Source organism: Ictidomys tridecemlineatus, unplaced genomic scaffold, assembly GCF_052094955.1.
Source record: "Ictidomys tridecemlineatus isolate mIctTri1 unplaced genomic scaffold, mIctTri1.hap1 Scaffold_42, whole genome shotgun sequence".
Lineage (NCBI taxonomy): Eukaryota > Metazoa > Chordata > Mammalia > Rodentia > Sciuridae > Ictidomys > Ictidomys tridecemlineatus.
In genome coordinates this window covers 995373-1013679 of record NW_027522720.1, presented here as the reverse complement: position 1 = coordinate 1013679, position 18307 = coordinate 995373, and the positions used below count along the sequence as shown (strand labels likewise).

The 18307-nt window shown below is 33.3% G+C and overlaps 1 pseudogene across 1 annotated transcript in view; it reads left to right on the top strand.

Annotated features, from left to right (window-relative positions):
- The first annotated feature begins 2151 nt into the window (after positions 1-2151).
- The window catches only part of LOC144373551 (endothelin-converting enzyme 1-like), a 71181-nt pseudogene continuing 55025 nt past the window's right edge, over positions 2152-18307 (top strand). The window contains exons 1-3 of the transcript XR_013433179.1: positions 2152-2187; positions 4121-4214; positions 16607-16680. The product of XR_013433179.1 is annotated as an endothelin-converting enzyme 1-like (transcript). The remainder of the gene's footprint in view (positions 2188-4120; positions 4215-16606; positions 16681-18307) is intronic.

Sequence of the window (18307 nt, the reverse complement as noted above, 5' to 3'; positions counted from 1 at the left end):
GCACTCTACCACTAAACTATGTCCCCAGTCCAGCATAACGGTGCATTTCTAATGGCCTTGAAATATGGTGTAAATAATGGCCTTATGTAAAATAGTCATCTGGTGGGGTTTCCATCTTTATAAAGTAAATATTCTTCAGCATAATAAAATTCCTGATCCTTTAAATTTATTCTTCTACTCTCTGTCATGGCAATGGTGACATTTTAGCCTCATTTGATATGGGTCATCAATTTTTTCATGCTTCTGGAACCCATTCACACTAACTGTTGGAGGTCTTGATATGGTTTTAGATCCTTAGTACTGGGAGGCTGTTTCCGAATATACTTCTCCCTTATCCAATCTGATGTTCCTTTCATTATCATTAAGCACTCTCAAAATTTAATTCTATACTTTTTTTTCCAGTTTATGCTGGCTGGGTATTAAAGATCTTTTGGGATATAGGTCCTTTCCTGAATGACAATATCCAGCATATTGAGACTTAACACTAGTTAAGGCCTACGGAAAGAGAGAACCTGTGAACAAATCTTGAGGGCAAAGAGGAGACACTTATTATTTTAATGAAGAGACATGTCTGAATCATCTCTGAGTAATGGGGGACCATTTCTGGAAATGTCCTCATCTGATTGTCAAGCCCCATTCTTTCTCAACTAAGACTCTGCTCTTAGCTTAATATACCTGTCTTGACTGGAGTTTAGCTCACTCTGACTGAATTCATTCTTTGGCTTATTATGGACTCCTACTTCAGGAGATTTTTTTTCTCTTCTTTTTTGTGAGGTACTAAGTAGTCACTTTGAGCTTTCGGTTGGATATTAATCACTCTCAGCTTTTCATTAACTTATTTCCAGTCCATTCACCCAGCTAAACAATAATCTTAATCACCATGAGCTATTACAATAAAATGCCATTGACAGGGGCTGGGGCTGGGGCTCAGTGGTACAGTGCTTGCCTCATGCATGTGAGGCACTGGGTTCAATCCTCAGCACCACTTAAAAATAAATACATTTTTAAAAAAGATATTGTATCCATTTAAAACTAAAAGAATATATTTTTCTAAATGCCATAGACAGGGCTGGGGTTGGAGCTCAATGGCAGAGCGCTCACCTTACGCATGCTAGACCCTGGGTTCAATCCTCAGCACCACATAAAAATAAATAAATAAAATAAAGGTATTGTGTCCAACTACAACTAAAAAATAAATATTTTTAAAAAATGCCTTAGACAGATTGCTTAACAAAGCGAAATTTTTCACAGTTTCAGGGTCTGAGAAATGCAAAATCAGGGTGCTGGCTCATTTGGTTCCTGGTTAAGGCTCTTTTCCTGGCTTGCAGACCACCATCTTCTTGCTTTGTTCTCTCACATTCTTTCCTCGGTGTGTTCACAAAGAGACACAGCTCTCTTCCTCTTTCTGTATGGCCATGAATCCCATTATATTAGGGCTCACTGCTACAATCTAATTTAACCTGAATTATCTCCTAAAAGCCCTATATCCCAGTACAATCACATTTTTAGTCCAGAGAAATACCCAATTCCATTGTTCTTATAATTTTCATTTTCCCTATATGTACCATTCCACTGGTGTACCAATCCCATTAACCATCCATAAAAATTTTAAGACTTAGACTGTAACTTGTGATAGGAGCCCTCAATGTCAGGTAGGCATCTAATGCTCATATGCAAAACCCCATCTTATTGCTTGCTCCTTCAGACCTTATTCTTGCCCTCAACAGTTATAGGTTGGGTTTCCTGGGAAGGTGACGACAAGACATGAACAGGTAGGGTATTTGGAGAGTGCCCTTTGGATTAAACACTTGTAGAAGAGTGGGAAAGAAAAAAGGATTGGGGAGAGAGATTGTGCAGATACCATAGGGAGTTTTGGAGGTTCAAAATGACTATTATAGTTGTCCCAAGTTGGGCAAGTTGGCCAGTCTCTTATATTTCCACTTTGATCCCCAATCGATATGTGGACCAGGCTGGGAGAGGACCTTAGCAAAGGTGACAGTCTGCAAATTCAACACTTCTAAAGGCACCAAAGACTCGGTCAACAGCAGGCTCAATAGCTGGGACAAATCCTTACTCGAAGGGGGATGGTGGTAGCATATCACCATGTTCATGAAACATTTAAATCTCTTATTGTTTTTGTTTTCATATCAGGGAGAAAACTTCCACTCCCATGAGGAAAAAAAAATGGTAAGAGCTTAATCCCTTACTTTCTAGGGAAGTAGGAATAATTTCACTAACAGTTGAGATCAGAAGGAGGAACCAAATTTAAAACACTAAGCCCATTCTGGGCTTTTTGTTTCAGTCTCACTTTGTTTCTCTCTGTTTTTTCCCCCTCTTGTCTGTAGGATTTAACAAATTTTCTGTTTTATGTGGCAGACCCAAAATCTATGAAGTTGTCCAGTTCTGCTTTTGACTGGGTGATATATCTGGTTGTGGGTAACAAGTACATTTGCCAAACCTTACCTCTTTGTTTAATTGGCTTTATGCAATGTAATTTTTTATAAATTTTATTTATTATAAAAATTTCAAACATCATCAAAAGCAGAAAGAATAAATCAAGGAATGCTGCTTATATTTAATACCCAATTAAGTAAATATCAGGATTTTAAAATATTTTTTAGTTTTAGGTGGACACAATATCTCTATTTTACATTTATGAGGTTCTGAGCATTGAGCCCAGTGCCTCATGCATGCTAGGTGAGCACTCTGCCACTGAGCCACAACCCTAGCCCCCTTTATTTTATTTGTATGTGGTGCTGAGGATTGAACCTAGTGGCTTCCACATGTGAGGCGAGCGCTCTACCACTGAGAGGATTTTTTTTTAATATTTTTTTATTCATTGATGGACACAATACCTTTATTTTATTTGTTTATTTTTATGTGGGCTGGGAATCGAACTCAGTGCCTCACACATGCTAGGCAAGTACTCTACCACTGAGCAACAACCCCAGCCCAATATCAGGATTTTTATACAAGCCAATATTTTTATTTCTATCTGTCAGATTTTTTAAAATCTTATTTTTCATTTGTTTCCATACTTGGGAATGGAGGAAAATTATATTATCTTAAATACAAACACAAAACAAAACACCCTGAGAAACTTCACATGAAATCTGGATTTGTGACAGCTCTTTGGGTGATTAAAAAAAAAAAAAAAAAGGTCTGGCAACACTGGCTAGGGTGGTGACTATCAGCTGGCTCTGAGAAGCAGCTCCTGGCTTTAGACGGGTGTGAGCTCTCCTCTTTGAGATCTTAGTGTCCACCCCTCTCAGTGTGGTGGCCTAGTGCCAGTTCACCGTTCATCACAGAGCTTAAATTGTTGCTTTTATTATGTCTGTCCCTCTTTCCACTTTTGTATGTTACCTCTCCGGCTTCTGAAGGCCCTAGCTTTGTAGACAGCTATTTTAGTTTACCTCAAGACCAGATCAGGTGATGCATAATCACAATGTCTAAGTGTTTGCAGCAGCTTTACTATAAGACAAAGCTGGAATATAAACATCCATCAGTAGGTACACTGACAAACTGTAGTATGATCATACAAAGGAGTACCATAGCAGTACTTGAAAGGAATGAATACAACATGGATGAAACTCAAAATAATTTATTGAGTAGAGAAACAATACAAAAAAGCAAAACCAAACCAGATCTAATGCATGTTGTACTTACTAATCCATTTTTTTTTAAATTCTAGAAAATTCAATTAACCTATAATAACAGAAAGCAGATCAGTGGACAGACAGTGGATGAGTGGTTGCCTGAGATGAATAAAGGAAGAGAAATGGTTTACAAAGGCCAATGAGGCAACTTTTAGAGATGATATATTTGTCATCTTGATTGTGGTAATAGTTTAATGGGTATACATACATGTTACAGCTCATCAAATTATAAACTTTAATTATATGTAATTTATTGTGTTAATCCTATATTGATAAAATTGCACTAAAAACAAAATAACAAATGTCTGTCATAAATGGCAATAGCTACTCAATATACATCTACCTAAGTGTCATTGACAGAAGGTATTTATATTTAATTTTATTTATTGATTGTTTACATTGATTTAGAAGGAAAGGTCTGCAATTCTGATCCTGATAACTTGTTATTATATTTTCTTTCCTAGGAACACTAAGATTAAAGAGAAAGCCTAAAAGCTTTTGGAAACAGATAACAGTGGCTGCCTCTGGGGAGAATTAAGAACAAGAGTAAAGATATGGGCAAGTATTTTAGTCATCTTTTTTTTTTCTGCTGTGACTAAAAGACCCAACAAGAACAATTAGAGGAGGAAAAGTTTATTTGGGGACGTACAGTTTCAGAGGTCTCAGTCCGTAGATGGTCAATTCCATTCCTCATGTATGTATACCTGTTAAACCATTACCACAATCAAGATGAAGGCTCTCATAATCCAATCATTTCACCTCTAAGCCTTCTTGCACTGTCTCACAGGTTTGAGCTTTTGGGGGACACCTAACATCTAAACCATAACAGCAAGTAACTTTTTATTGTTTCAATAGGTCATTCATATGCATGTGATATTTATAATAAAAGTTCTTTTTACAAAATAAACCTGGTTATAAAATATATGCAATGAAAGATCATAGGAAAATCATTTAGATAGGTTTCCATAAAATATTTTACCCAGAGATGATTTACATTGGGTGGAAGGGTAAACATCTGATAATGATGAGGAATTAAGAAACTAATCATCTATTAAATCCAGGAAAACAGGTTGAACATTCCTGCTGTCAAGCTCAGAGAGGGTTGTTGGAATGCTTTTGTTGTAATTGTTCATCCTCTCATTTATCATACGGTACACAGTAACAGATTTATTTTATTGTTTGTTAACACTTTTTAATCCAGGGCTAGGTAGAGTACTTGTGTATGAGGCCCTGAGTTCCACACCCAGCACTGCAAGCAAGCAAACAACAACAAAAATCAATCCATACTTTCATTCAGTTTCACTGAGTACTAGACAATGCCTTGGGACTACTGAATGAAAGTAGATTCAAACTTAGTTATACTGACCAACCAAACTTAATGTTTCTTTTTTTCTGTGATACTGGGGGTTGAACCCAGGAGCAATCTACCTCTGAGCTACATCCCTAGCCCTTTTTAATTTTTATTTTGTGACAGGGCTGTGCTAAGCTGTCTGTTAGATTGGTTTCTCTGTGTGTATGGAAACAATGTCTTAGTCATTTATTTGATCAAGGATGATTTCCAAAAGTGGGCTAGGCCTTTTGAAATGAGGTGAAAATTCCAAGGACACCAAGAAACTTGGACTAAGCAAATTGTTGTTCTACTGATTCTTTAATCTCTATCTTAAATAATGTGTAGAAACCGTTAGTTTCTTCCCATGTTAGTTCCAGTCTTATGCCTATGGATTTATTTCTTTTTTCTTTCTCTTTTTCTTTCTTCTTTTTTTAAATATCTGAGTAGTTCTGGTCCTCTACATTTAGGGATAGAACTTTGTCTACAACCATGTTATTGACTCTAAAAGGAAAGGTAATTTGGATACATCTTATTATAAACTTTGGGGCAGAATTGATTTGTCATTTTTGGAAGGAATTATGTTCTGAGTTAAAAAAAAAAAAAGGAAAAAAATTCATGATTTAACCCAATTATGGACTGATAGTAGGACACCATGGCATATTACTGCCACCAACTGGCATCACATCTTAATTGCAAGAGTAGAAAAAGGAAAATAATTTCTGATTTTTAAAATATAAGCAACATCAAATTTCCTGTAACCAAGTGAAAAAATTTTAAGTAAGAATACTTCATTTGCGAAATAAAAATGAGGAAGTTGTCATGATCCCTAAAACACAGGGTTTGTGAAAGTAAGAAAAGTGAAGGGATAAGGAAGTAGGGTCAGATGACAGAACACGTTTCTTTGGTCTAAATATTCAGTAGCTGCATCTGGAACTAGATCTGCAAAAAAGTAGTGGAAAGGAAGAATAATTCATAAAAATATTTCTTTAAAATGCCTTCATGTGAAAGAACATAACCATTATCATCATCAAAGTTGACTGAATCTTGGGCTGGGATTGTGGCTCAGTAGCAGAGTGCTTGCCTGACATGTGTGAGGCACTGGGTTCGATTCTTATCACCACATATAAATAAATGAATAAAATAAATGTCTATTAACAACTAAAGACTATTTTTAAAAAGTTGAATTTTAAGCAGAACTGAATTGTTTTGTGAGCTAACATTATCTAGAGAGGAAAAAGGCAAAAGTTTAGCTAAAATTTCAAGGAATCATACTCTCTATAGAGTCACAAACTAGTTCTTTGTGTTATAAAACAAAGTTCCTCATGTTATTGGTTAATTAGATCGAATACATTGTTAGACACATTTTGATTTGGTATATATGCAAGGAAAATATCAAAGGCAATTTAAGACAATAGTATATAAAAAGTCTTTTTAAAATAAACCATAGAAACTCTTCTTCAATGTCTACCAATTTCATAGAATATGGAATGCATTTTTCTGTTTGTAATTTTAAATGTCAACTTTGGATGAGGTGGGCCAAGAGACTGAGTTGAAATAAAGGTCTAATGGCATGTATTTTAAAAGGCATATCCTTCTTTTTGATATTTCAAGCATATCTATGACTTGTTAATGAAAAAAGCCATGTTTGAAAATCTTTGCCAAGGGATTTGAAATCTTAAGAAATTCTTAAAAGCAGAGGCTTCTGGGAAATATGTAATCCTGCAATGAATTTATCATGTTATGGAATCTCTATTACTTTACCAAATAGCTAAAGGATGAATGAATCTGCCTTTTGTTTACATTTATGATTGATCAGACCAAATCAGCTGGTATGAAGAATTTGAGACAAAACAGAGATAAACTGGAAAAAACATCAAGGCATTCCTTGAATGACATTACATATTTTAGATGATAGTTTATAATCCATAAGAAACTACAGAGACCTTTTGTGTAAGTATATAATATTGCTTTTTTTTAAAAGGAGGAAAATGAAGGATCTGAACTGTTTAGGTGACTATTACAATAGTGGTGTAAGGCAATGGGAAGAGATGGGGAGTGAAGGGTTTGATGAAGATGGCTGCAGAAAAAAAACAAGGGATCTGAATGAATTAGGATATGATGGGACTCAGGTTAAAAAAAAGTCAAGTATGGCCTTATAATTTAGACCCTGAGGACTACGTAATTATTTACAAACACCAGTTCAATTTGTGTGAGGGCAAAATAAAGAAAGTGTTAGGTTTCCACATACTTAGAAAGTTGACTATTTATGCTCTTGGATAATTTTAAAATTTTTTTTAAAGTGCTAGGCTGGGAATATAGCTCCGTGGTATAGCACATGCCTCAAGAGGCCCTGCCTGCATGAGATGAGGGGTAAAGGGCTGAGGGGGAGGAGAGAAGCTAAAAAATACTTAGCAAAATATTATCACTGTAATAACACAATGGATTTTTTTGATGGTGGTGGTAGGTGGGGACTAAACCCAGGGCCTCACACATGCTAGGCAAATACTCTACTGAGCTATACCCCTGACCTGTTCATTTTAAATTTTTGGACAGGGTCTCCCTAAGTTGCCCAGGTTGGCCTTGAATTTGTGATCCTCCTACCTCAGCTTCATTCAGATACTAATATCAGTTCATTCAGATAATATGAAAAACTGATAAGTTTTTACCTTTGCTTTCTTCATTTAGAATTATTATTAACTTGTCAGCCAAGTATATTCATTTTTTTGTTTTCCCAAAAGATAATTTTATTAATTGAGTAATTGTCTGTTTTGCCTCTACTACTTTAACTGTGCTTACCTAAAATGACTGTTCCTTTTCATTCATGTATGGAATGTGCATGTGAGAGCACATGTGTATATATAAACATATTTCAATATTCCCAACTTACATCTTTTTGTAGCAGTAACTTTGTGTATCTTCCATCTTAATTTTTACCATGACAAACCAGATTTAGGTTAACTACATACATTTCATCTTGCATTTAAATTTTAGTATTTCATTTATTTAAAACATTGTTTCTCAAACCTCAGCATGCATAAGAATCATCTAAAGACATGTAGAAACAGATTATTGGGCCTCACCCTCAGGATTTAACAAGTTTCTAAATGATGTTGATCCTGGTGATTTGGGAACAATATGCTACAAATGCCTGATTAAATATTGTGTTGTTTTCTGGCTTGACCTATTACCCAATTCCAGTATGATAATATTATCTGGAGTTATTTGAGATATCCCATTCATTTTTTCCAATTTTCTTTTTATTTATTTATTTTTTGTTCTATACAGCTATGATTAGTGTTCTACAGTTTTATGCCAAACAAATATGAAACAATTTATTTTCTTTTACCATTGTCTTTTTTCTCATTGTTAAGAGGAGAGGGAGATGTTTTACCTAGTTTTATCTTTATATAAAAGGTAAAATAGAAATATCATTTATTGTTAAATATTTCTGTACTGAACATAAAGCAAACACAGTTTATTCTGTTTTGAGAATATCCTCCTCTTCATTATTAGGAAGAGAAATGTTTTTTACGTAGTTATATATTTTTTAAAATATAATTAAAATGTTTATTCAGTAAGTTGTGTGATACTACACATTGCTCTCTAATTTCATGGCCTTTAATATCTTCTGCATATGTCTGCTTTTTCTTTTTTTTTTTGTTTTCTATTTTCTTTTTATCTTACTTCTCTCTGTGTACAGTAATGCCCAATTACCTGGTTGTCAGATGCATAAAGACTTCAGTGATTTGAAATATATACAACTTAAACATAAGGTAGAAATTGCTTCTAAAAAGCCAAAGTTGCTGTCATAAAAAATTAATGCACTTGCCTTCAAAAAGAAGTTATTATCTATTTTCTTAAAGTCAGGAGAGAAGGAGAAGCAACAAATTGAAGATTAACCTTAGATACTGTTCTGCTGGTAGTGTTTTGAAATGGCAATTCACAAAAAAGACAGAAAGGTTAGTTTATAGATCTTATGTTTCAGAGCAATCTGGGGCTCTTCTTTAGCAGTAGACTACCTCTCTTGAATCCAGAAAACTTTGTGCCACACAACTCTATTTAAGAACAGAAGTTGGGCACCTTGGTGCATGCCTCTAATCCCAGTGACTTGGCCGGCCTGAAGCAGGAGGATGGAAATTTCAAGGCCAGCCCAGACACTTAAATAAGACCCTGTCTCAAAATAAAAAGGATGAGTATGTAGCTCAGTGATAAAGAACTCTTGGGTTCTAGTCCCTAGTACTGAGGGGTAAAAAAGGGAAAAGAGAAAGAGTATTGTATTATAGAAATATGCAGGATATTTTCACTTTTAAAATATTGACTTGGGACTAGGGATATATATTTCAGTGGTAGAGGGCATGGTTAGGCACAATTCCCTGTCTTCAGTTCTGGAACCAAAAATAGCATGTTGTCTTAATTCTTTGAACAACACACTTTAATTCATTTGCATTTGTCCTTCGATGCCATGTAAATGATGTATTTCTGTATTTTAACTACATTTATTATGATGATTCATTTTAGTTCTTCTTTCTGTTGACTCATTTTCACTATCCCTTTGGTTGCTTATATCTGCTAATTTTGTATATTTTCATTATGGCTTTTCTTCTGTTTAAGTTGAGTAGCTTCCTTCGAGTTCTTTGTTGTCTCTTTTCCCATTATTTACTTGTGTTCATGATAGCTCTTAAAATTGTTTTATGAATGCCTTTTTGTTTTCACCCAAACTCTTAAAAATTTCATCATGTAGATTATTTGCATTTGAAATTGTTTTTCAAAATCAAATATTGAAAAGTGGAAGTTATCAACATTGTTTATACTGATTTTTTAAAACTTAGAACCTATTTTTCAGTCATTCTCTAAATTTGTTTCAAAATAGTACTTTAATTCCCATATGTCTATATTAATCATCATATCTTCTGAAGCTCAGTTGAATAAAATGTGTGAGACATATCAATCACCTTTCTTTCAACAAAGCACAGAGGGCTTGCTGAGAACTTAATTCTAAGTTGGACAATAATTATCCATATTGTCAAGGATGTTTTGTTCTCATCTTTGTCCTCTTTTTTTGTGGTATGTATTGAGGCATAGATTAAAAGATAATCATTTTTATTCACTTTGCAGGACAAGTCTTAGGGACTAGATAAAATGGGCAGGAACATTTAATCCTCTGCTTCAAAGACTATGTGCATGGACAGTTACAAGGCAGTTATGGCCAGATATGATTATCGGCTTTGGAATAAAATGCTCCTTGACATTGCTTATATCTTAGCTGAGAAGAGAGAGAATCAGGTTAGTTATTTTGTAGGGTACAGATGTGATGAGTTCCATAGCTTCATAAGTTACTAGAGTGATCTTATCAGTAGTACTTTTAATCTGTTTTCCAAATATCCCACTTTCTTATTATGAATTAACTAATGTGTCCCTATTATCAGTGTTTATGCATTGAGTTAAACTCTATACTACATTTTTGTTAAAAGTTTTCAATATTCTGTAGTTCTTCAGGTCTGTTATCCCAGTTTATAAGTATTCTAACTTTTCATTGGAGGTAAACTCTTTTTGGAGTACTTTTATTATTAAATTGAAACAGGCTGTTAACAGTTACATTTTATTTCCTACTTTCCTTATTTTTCTTTTCTATTAATTGAAAATTTAAAGTATAGTGTTTTATTTGCTTGACCCGTTAAATAAAGAAGGCTCACATTGCAGTACAGTTTTTATTAACTCTTAATCCTCAGAACTAAGTACCCTTATAATAGCTCTCAGTTGGACATATTAGAACAGTTTATGGATTTAACTTATCTAAGAAACATTTTCTTACACTAATTCTGGTGGATTTATAGTCTGAGACTGGGAACATTTTCCCCCAATTTGATGAAGTTTTTATACTTTAGGAGAAAGTTTTTTTTTTTTTTTAAACATGGTCATGAATAAATAGGACTTTCTTTGATTTAGCACTTTGTTTGGAATTATGAAAATAATGGTTTCTTCCAAGAATCTTTTTCAGAATTATAGTTATCTCATTTTTAAGCAACTGCTTTTAAACTGTATGCCAATACTTCAGAACTTGTTCACTTCAAATTTTTGTTAGATGGCAGTTTTCAGAATGAGCAACATTGGTTTAACTTTATTTTTCATTATTTTCTCACCTATGTAATTTTCTAATGATGTTGCAGATAGTATTAATCTAATACTGGCTGGCTACCTCTCACTTTTAAGGTGAAGATGCTTATTTGAACAAAGGAGAATAAAGAATTAAGTATCTGTATTAATAATGAAGTAATTGATTCTGTTTTAATTTTTTCCAAATTGAGTTTGGGAAAAATTTTAAAATGTGGTCAAGATCATTATATAAGGGCAGTCTTGATAAATGGTTTCAAGATAAATTTCAAGATAAAACTCTTGAAGGATTAAATATTTCTTTATACTTTATTGTTTGACACTATTATGTTAACTTGTGGTTGATTTTATATTTGCATATGGTTTATTATTTATTAACATTTCTTAGCATCTCTAAACTTTTTCTGTGAAGAAAGACATTATGTATGTGAAATTGCTTTATTTATTAATAGTAGGGTGAAAATCATTTTGCTTTAGAATATTGACATTTCTTTTCTTTGGCTTTTAGTTGCTGAAACCATATATTAGTGATTGATAGAATGGGTTTTGGAGCCAAACTTTCTGGATTCCCATTTCTCTGTGCCTTTTACTAGTTGGATAATCTTAACCTACCTGGTCTCATTTTCTTCAAATGCAAAGTGGGAAAGATAATGACAGTTACTTCTTTCTAAAAGAGATTAAGAGAGTTTGGAATGGTGTCTGGAATTTAGTAAGTTGCTGCTCTTACTCTATAATGACAAGAGGGCTAATAGTATTTGTCTGTGTTCATACAGAATGTTTGAATACCTACTTATAGTAATAATAGACATGGCTAATGGGGAAATCAGGGAAAAAAGACAAGTTAGTGAATTTAGAAAAATTGCTGTTAAGGAATATTAATATGATGCATTTTCATTTTACTTACCTATTGATTCTCAGAACCCATATTCTATTTATTAAATTCACTAAGTATTTTATAATTCTTAAACAGACAGATTATTTCTGTTTTTTATGGTTAGGATTTGAAAAGTTTAGTACAATCTGTCATCATCAAAAAAAAGAGACCATAGAGTATAAATAATTTCTCTTTTAATTTTTGTCTTTATATTTAAATTTTCCTACTCATTTTTAAGTGTTTCTTAAAAAGTACAAGTTTTCATTGCCTTGTACTTTTATCCCTTCTGTTATTTTACTTTATCATTCATCTTTCTCACCCATGCTACAGGTATAAAACTTTAATTCAAGTTTCTAATATTTGTTAATCATTACCTTGTAGTATTTTGGGGTTAATATACAGTTGGCCAAAACCACAAATACCTCCACATCATATAATTATATCTGTAAAAGAAAAGTATGACTTTAAAATTTTAATATCTTTTTTGAGTCTAGAGTAATTTAAAATTTTTTCTTTTTGTTGGTTTTTACATTCCTTTTGTTTTTTTTAACAGTTCTGAAAATCGGCTTTATTTTAGAAACCAGTTTCTTAAAATAAACCTTGTTTTTAAAAATCACTTTACAAACATTTTGTATCTTGTATTTATTAACTTAGTGACTTTGGACAAGCAGCTTAACATCTGTGCTTCATCTGTATGGTATCAATACCAGTGATCCTTTCTCAGTACTGGCATGTAGTTAAAACAACGTGAAGAATCAGAACTCTTACAAACTTAAAATTATGGTCAAAATTAAGTTAAATAGAATCAAGGAAATAAAATAAGTGTTAAATTTATTTAACAAGAATTTTAATGTGCTTTTAATTTTTTAAATCATAACCTTATTTGCTACAATTGTACTGTCCCTCAATTTATATAAATTTTCTGTTTTTCCTGTTGTTTGGATCCTTTATCTTTTAGATCCCCTATTATATTTTTCCCCTTAATTTAGTCTCCTTTTCTGGTATAGGATATTATCTGATACATTTATGAATAAAAGGATATCAGGGAAGTAAATATTTGAGATTTTGCATGTTTACAAAATATGGATTTGGCCTCTTATTTAATAGTTGACTGCAATTTAGATTTAAATATTACAAATTATTTTCTTCAGAATTTGTCTCTATCTTCCAGTATTGCTCCTGAGAAGTTCTTCGCTATTAAGATTTCAAGGGCTAGGATTGTGGCTAAGTGAGAGAATGCTTGCCTAGCATGTGTGAGGCACTAGGTTCGGTTCTCAGCACCACATATAAATAAATAAGATAAAGGTTCATCAACAACTTTACAAATAAATAATTAATTAAAATATTTCAAGCCTCTCTCCTTCCCTCCCTCCCTCCATTCCTCCCTTCCTTCCTTCCTCCCTTCCTTCCTTCCCTCCCTCCCTCCCTCCCTATTGAACTCGGTGGGGGGGGCACTTAACCACTAAGCCACCTCCTTAACCCTTTTAATTTTTTTATTTTGAGACAGCATCTCACTAAGTTGCTGAGGCTGGACTCAAACTTGGAATCCTCCTGTCTCAGTCTTCCAGTCACTGGGATAACAGTCTTGAGCTGCTCTGCCAAGTAATGACCCTGTTTCTTGTCTTTAGAAACTTTTACATTTTGCTACTTGTTCCTAGTATTCTGAAATTTTACGGTGCTATACTCTGGTGTATGTTTTTTCCAGATTGGTGGGTATCATTGTGGGGTTGTCTAGTGGTAAACTAATGTTTTCATTATAGGTCCTCAGATGTTGGCTTTGGTAATTTTTTTTCTCCTGTAAAAGATCAGCTTCTTTGCAGAAGCATGTATAATGGCTGTCTTGACATTTTGGAGTTGGGTAGGGTGAGGAAGTGCTTGACATTCTGCACATCACATATAATTGTTAATGTGAATCACATATGTGTGTGTGTGTGTATGTATGCATATGTATTATGTATATATACGATGATTCCAAATCTCTGGTTTATTTTCCTCAAGAAATAAATGTCTGGACTTCCAAAATAAGTATGTGGTAGAAAAATTGCCAGGCTGCCTAGGTTTGGTGAGGACATGGGAATTTAATTGCATATTTTACAGACTATATCACTTTCCATCTTCTGTGGAACAGATGCAGTCTGTTTCTGCATTTTACAGAGCAAAATGGCTTTTTGTTTCACAGATAATAGCTGTCATGATTTTTCTACCTCTTTCTTTGATTTGAATGTTCCCTCCTCGTCTCCTTGCTATTCATATATTTGTGATTTGAGACTGCAGGTATTTTCTGGATTCTTTGAAGATGAAAAATCTTTTCTCCTTCCTATTTTGCTTCAAATTTAAAGGGATAAAGGGATTAGTTAAATCTTTTTTTTTAAATAGTTTTTTAGTTGTAGATGGATAGGATACTTTTATTTGCTTGCTTATTTCTTTGTTTTTTTTTTTTGTTTGTTTTTATGTGGGTACATCCCAGTGCCTCATGGATGCTAGGCAAGTGCTCTACCCTGAGCCACAACCCCAGTCCCAATTAGTTAAATCTTTATCATTTGAAAATGATGAAGTTTATCATAGCCCCCTTTTAACCTAAGCTTTTTATAGTAAGGCTTATGCAAAATTAAGTATTATCAACCCTCTCTTAATAATCTAATGTGTCCCATTATCAAACATTTTTAGACACTAGATATAGTAACATGTGCCTATAGTCCCCTCCCCACTTTGGAAGATCACTTGAACCTATGAGTTTTAGACCAGCCAGGGCAGTGTAGTGTTTTTTTTTTTCTGTTTTCCTACTCATCTACTGTTTTTCTTCTGTTTGGTCCTGAAATACTTTTACACAGTATTTTTTTAAATTTTTTATTTGTTTTAATTAGTTATACATGATAGTAGAATGCATTTATGCACTTTGATATCTATAGATGGGATATAATTTTTTCATTTTTCTGAGTGTTCATGTTATAGAATCATATTGATCATGCAGTCACATACATACATAAAGTAATAATGACTGTTTCATTCCATTATCTTTCCTATCCCTAAATCCCCTTTCCTCCCCTTTTTTCGATTCCCTCTACCTATTCTAAGGTAACATTCTTCTTTTATTGTGAATTAGCATCTTTATATTAGAGAAAACATTTGGCCTGTGGTTTTTTCGGATTGGCTTATTTCACTTAGCATGATTTTCTCCAACTCCATCTATTTACTAGCAAATGTCATAATTTCATTCTTCTTTAAAGCTGAGTAATATCCCATTGGGTATATATACCCCTTTTTTAATCCATTCATCTATTGAAGGACACCTAGGTTGGTTCCATAGTTTAGCTATTGAGAATTGAGCTTCTTTATACATAGAGTGGCTGCATTACTATAATATGTTGATTTTAAGTCCTTTGGGTATAAACGGAGGAGTGGGATAGCTGGGTCAAATGGTGGCTCCTTTCCAAGTTTTCTGAGGAATCTCCATACCACTTTCCATAGTGGTTGCACCAATTTGCAGTTCCATCCCAGTATTTTTATTATTCTTCACACAATATCTATCTCTTTTTTCCTTTCATTATTTATTATAATCACATCCTTCTTTATACCCTCAATTTCTTGCCTCTGTCTCCCTTCGTCATACTCCCTAGAAAACCCTGTATCACCATATGCACCACACTTGCATCAGAGTACCTGAAAGTGACTGGGGAGGAAACCTAACTATAATGGCTGGATTTTCTGTTAATCTGTCAATGGAACCTTTTTAATGCTGCCTAGTAAACCCTATGATATTTCATTCTAGAGTTATTTGCACTTCCTTACAAGGTTATGCCTTACCTCAAAACTATAAAACCTCCTGTCTTGTCTTCACACTTAGTTGATTATCTTGTTCTTTAATGGAAACAATCAGAAGAGGATTATTCAAGGATTAAACCTACCTGTCTGGCTACAATAGTTGTAATATCTATACGTTCTGTCTTTTCTCTTACTACAATGCCCTCTAAGGCCAGTCCTTATATTTGTATAATGAATCTAATCCCCGTTCACTTTAGAACATTGTTTTTCAGATTGTTCTCTCTCTCTTTTCTGACTTCAATTTGTCCCCTGGGATTAGATAAGTCTTATCATTATGCTAACATGCTGTAATGGCTCCCATCTTTTAGCAGATGATACTTTGGAGATAGGAGCCTGATCACTTTACCTTGTTAGTCACTATGTAGTATATATCTATTTTTTCTTCTTGTTTCTTTTCTCTTTAATAAATGGGGATTGAACCTAGAGGCACTACTGAGTTCTTTTTCAATCCCCAGTTGTTCTTATTTTTTTTTATTTTTAGACAGGGTCTCACCAAGTTGCGGAGGATCTTGCTAAGCTGCTGTAACTGGCTTCAAACTTGAATTCCTCCTGCCTCAGGCTCCTGAGTCCTTTAAATTACAGATATTCACTACCATTCCTAGCTAATCCGTGTCTAGATAGAGACAGCAAGAGATTTAAGGTGATAAAGCTGTAGAAGTAATGCAAGTATACTGGTTATTTCAAACATCTATTGCATAATGAGAGAAAGGATAGATAATAACCAGGATTTTAAAACATTTGGAAATGTTCATTCCAAATAAAATAGCCAGTTTTTCAATTTACGTTTTTTACTGTCTTTTCTCCCCCCACCAGCTACAAGAAAACCAGGACGAAATCGAAAATATGATGAACTCTATTTTTAAGGGCATATTTGTTCATAGATACCGGTAAGGGATTTTTAAAGTCATTTAGAAAGTCTTTACCTTAGATAATTATTGCTTATTTGTAACAGACTAACTGTAAAGCCATAATACTCTACTAATTATTACTTTTGTTTTCTGGAAAACAACTGTGGCTGTAAATGCTATGTAAATGACATGTGGAGAATATGCACTTATTACTGCCACATTCTTCCAAACTCAGACTGTCTACTGTTGGAGGCAGCCTATGGACTTGGCATTTGTACTAATAGAATATTTATGTGATTATTAAATTAATGTAGCCTTAATAAGATATGTTTTTCACATTTGAAAAAAATTAAATGCTTTACTTCTTGATCTGTGTTACTTACTGTCTTGTTTAATGATCAAATTAATGACTAATCTTTTTTAAACATGTCTGTTAAGAAGAAAAAGGACAAGAATAAGAAAGGAATTGTTAGTGAAATATTTTTTGTCATACTACATTACGAATGAGTTTATTTTGTCTTTCTGTGAAGTCATAAAACTTTGAAAATACTACATTATAAAAGCATATTTGACATAAATTAATAGATTGTATGTGTACCTATATTTCTGTTACTTAGATGCAGTATATGTATAGGTAGATACACTCCAATAGAAGCACTGTTTTCAGATGGATTTGAAACTGTAGTTGATAAATTCATATAAAGCAGTAGTTTAACATAAGAAATTTTGTGTGTAGGTGTGTGTTTATATATAACTTTGAGATTTTAGCAGAATTTAAACATTTTAACTCAAAAGTATATAAATATCTTTTGAAACAGGACCAAGGCCTTAGTTTTAGTATGGATTCTCTGGTTAGATCTTTATATCCTCTTTTTTGCATAAACCTTGCATATAATCCAATACTGACCCATTTATTTGAAACAACAAAAAAAGAGCTTACATGTATGTGGCATGCAGTCATGTAGTCTTTTGTTCTTTGTGAATGTATAGTTGAGGTAAAACTGCACATTTAATTGTATAATTGAATGAGTTTTGACATATTATGTACCTGAAAAGCCACAAGATAAATAATAAGTCCATCAACCTTAGAAGATTTTTCTTGGCACTTTGTAGTTCCTCCCTACCTACTTTCTCAGCACTTTACCCTTGCATCATCCTGTTCTGCTATTTGATTCATGGTTCTCTTTTAGACTTTTGCAGCAATAGAATTATGCAATATATATTTCTCATTAGTCTGGCTTTTTTGTCTAAAAAAATTAGTCTTTCACCATTAAATGTATTGTTTACTGTAAGGTTTTCATAGATGCCATCTATTAGACTGACAAAGTTTGTTTGTTTCTGTTCTTCAGAAAGTTTTAATTCAGAATGTACATTGGATTTTATGAGTTGCTTTTCTGCATCTGGAGATCATTGTGTAATATTCTTTTTGAACATTGTTAATGTGATGAACTGAGTTGTTTGACTTTCATATGTTTACATTTATTCATGGGTCAAAACCCACAGTTATGTTGTAGTTTTTTTTTTTTATTTTTTAATATTATTGAATGTGATTTGCTAGAATTTGCCCAAGAAGTTTTGCATCTTCAAAATATATTAATCTCTCTTTATTTTAATGGATGTATCTGACTACTTTAGGTATAAAGATAACAACACTGAACTTGTAGAT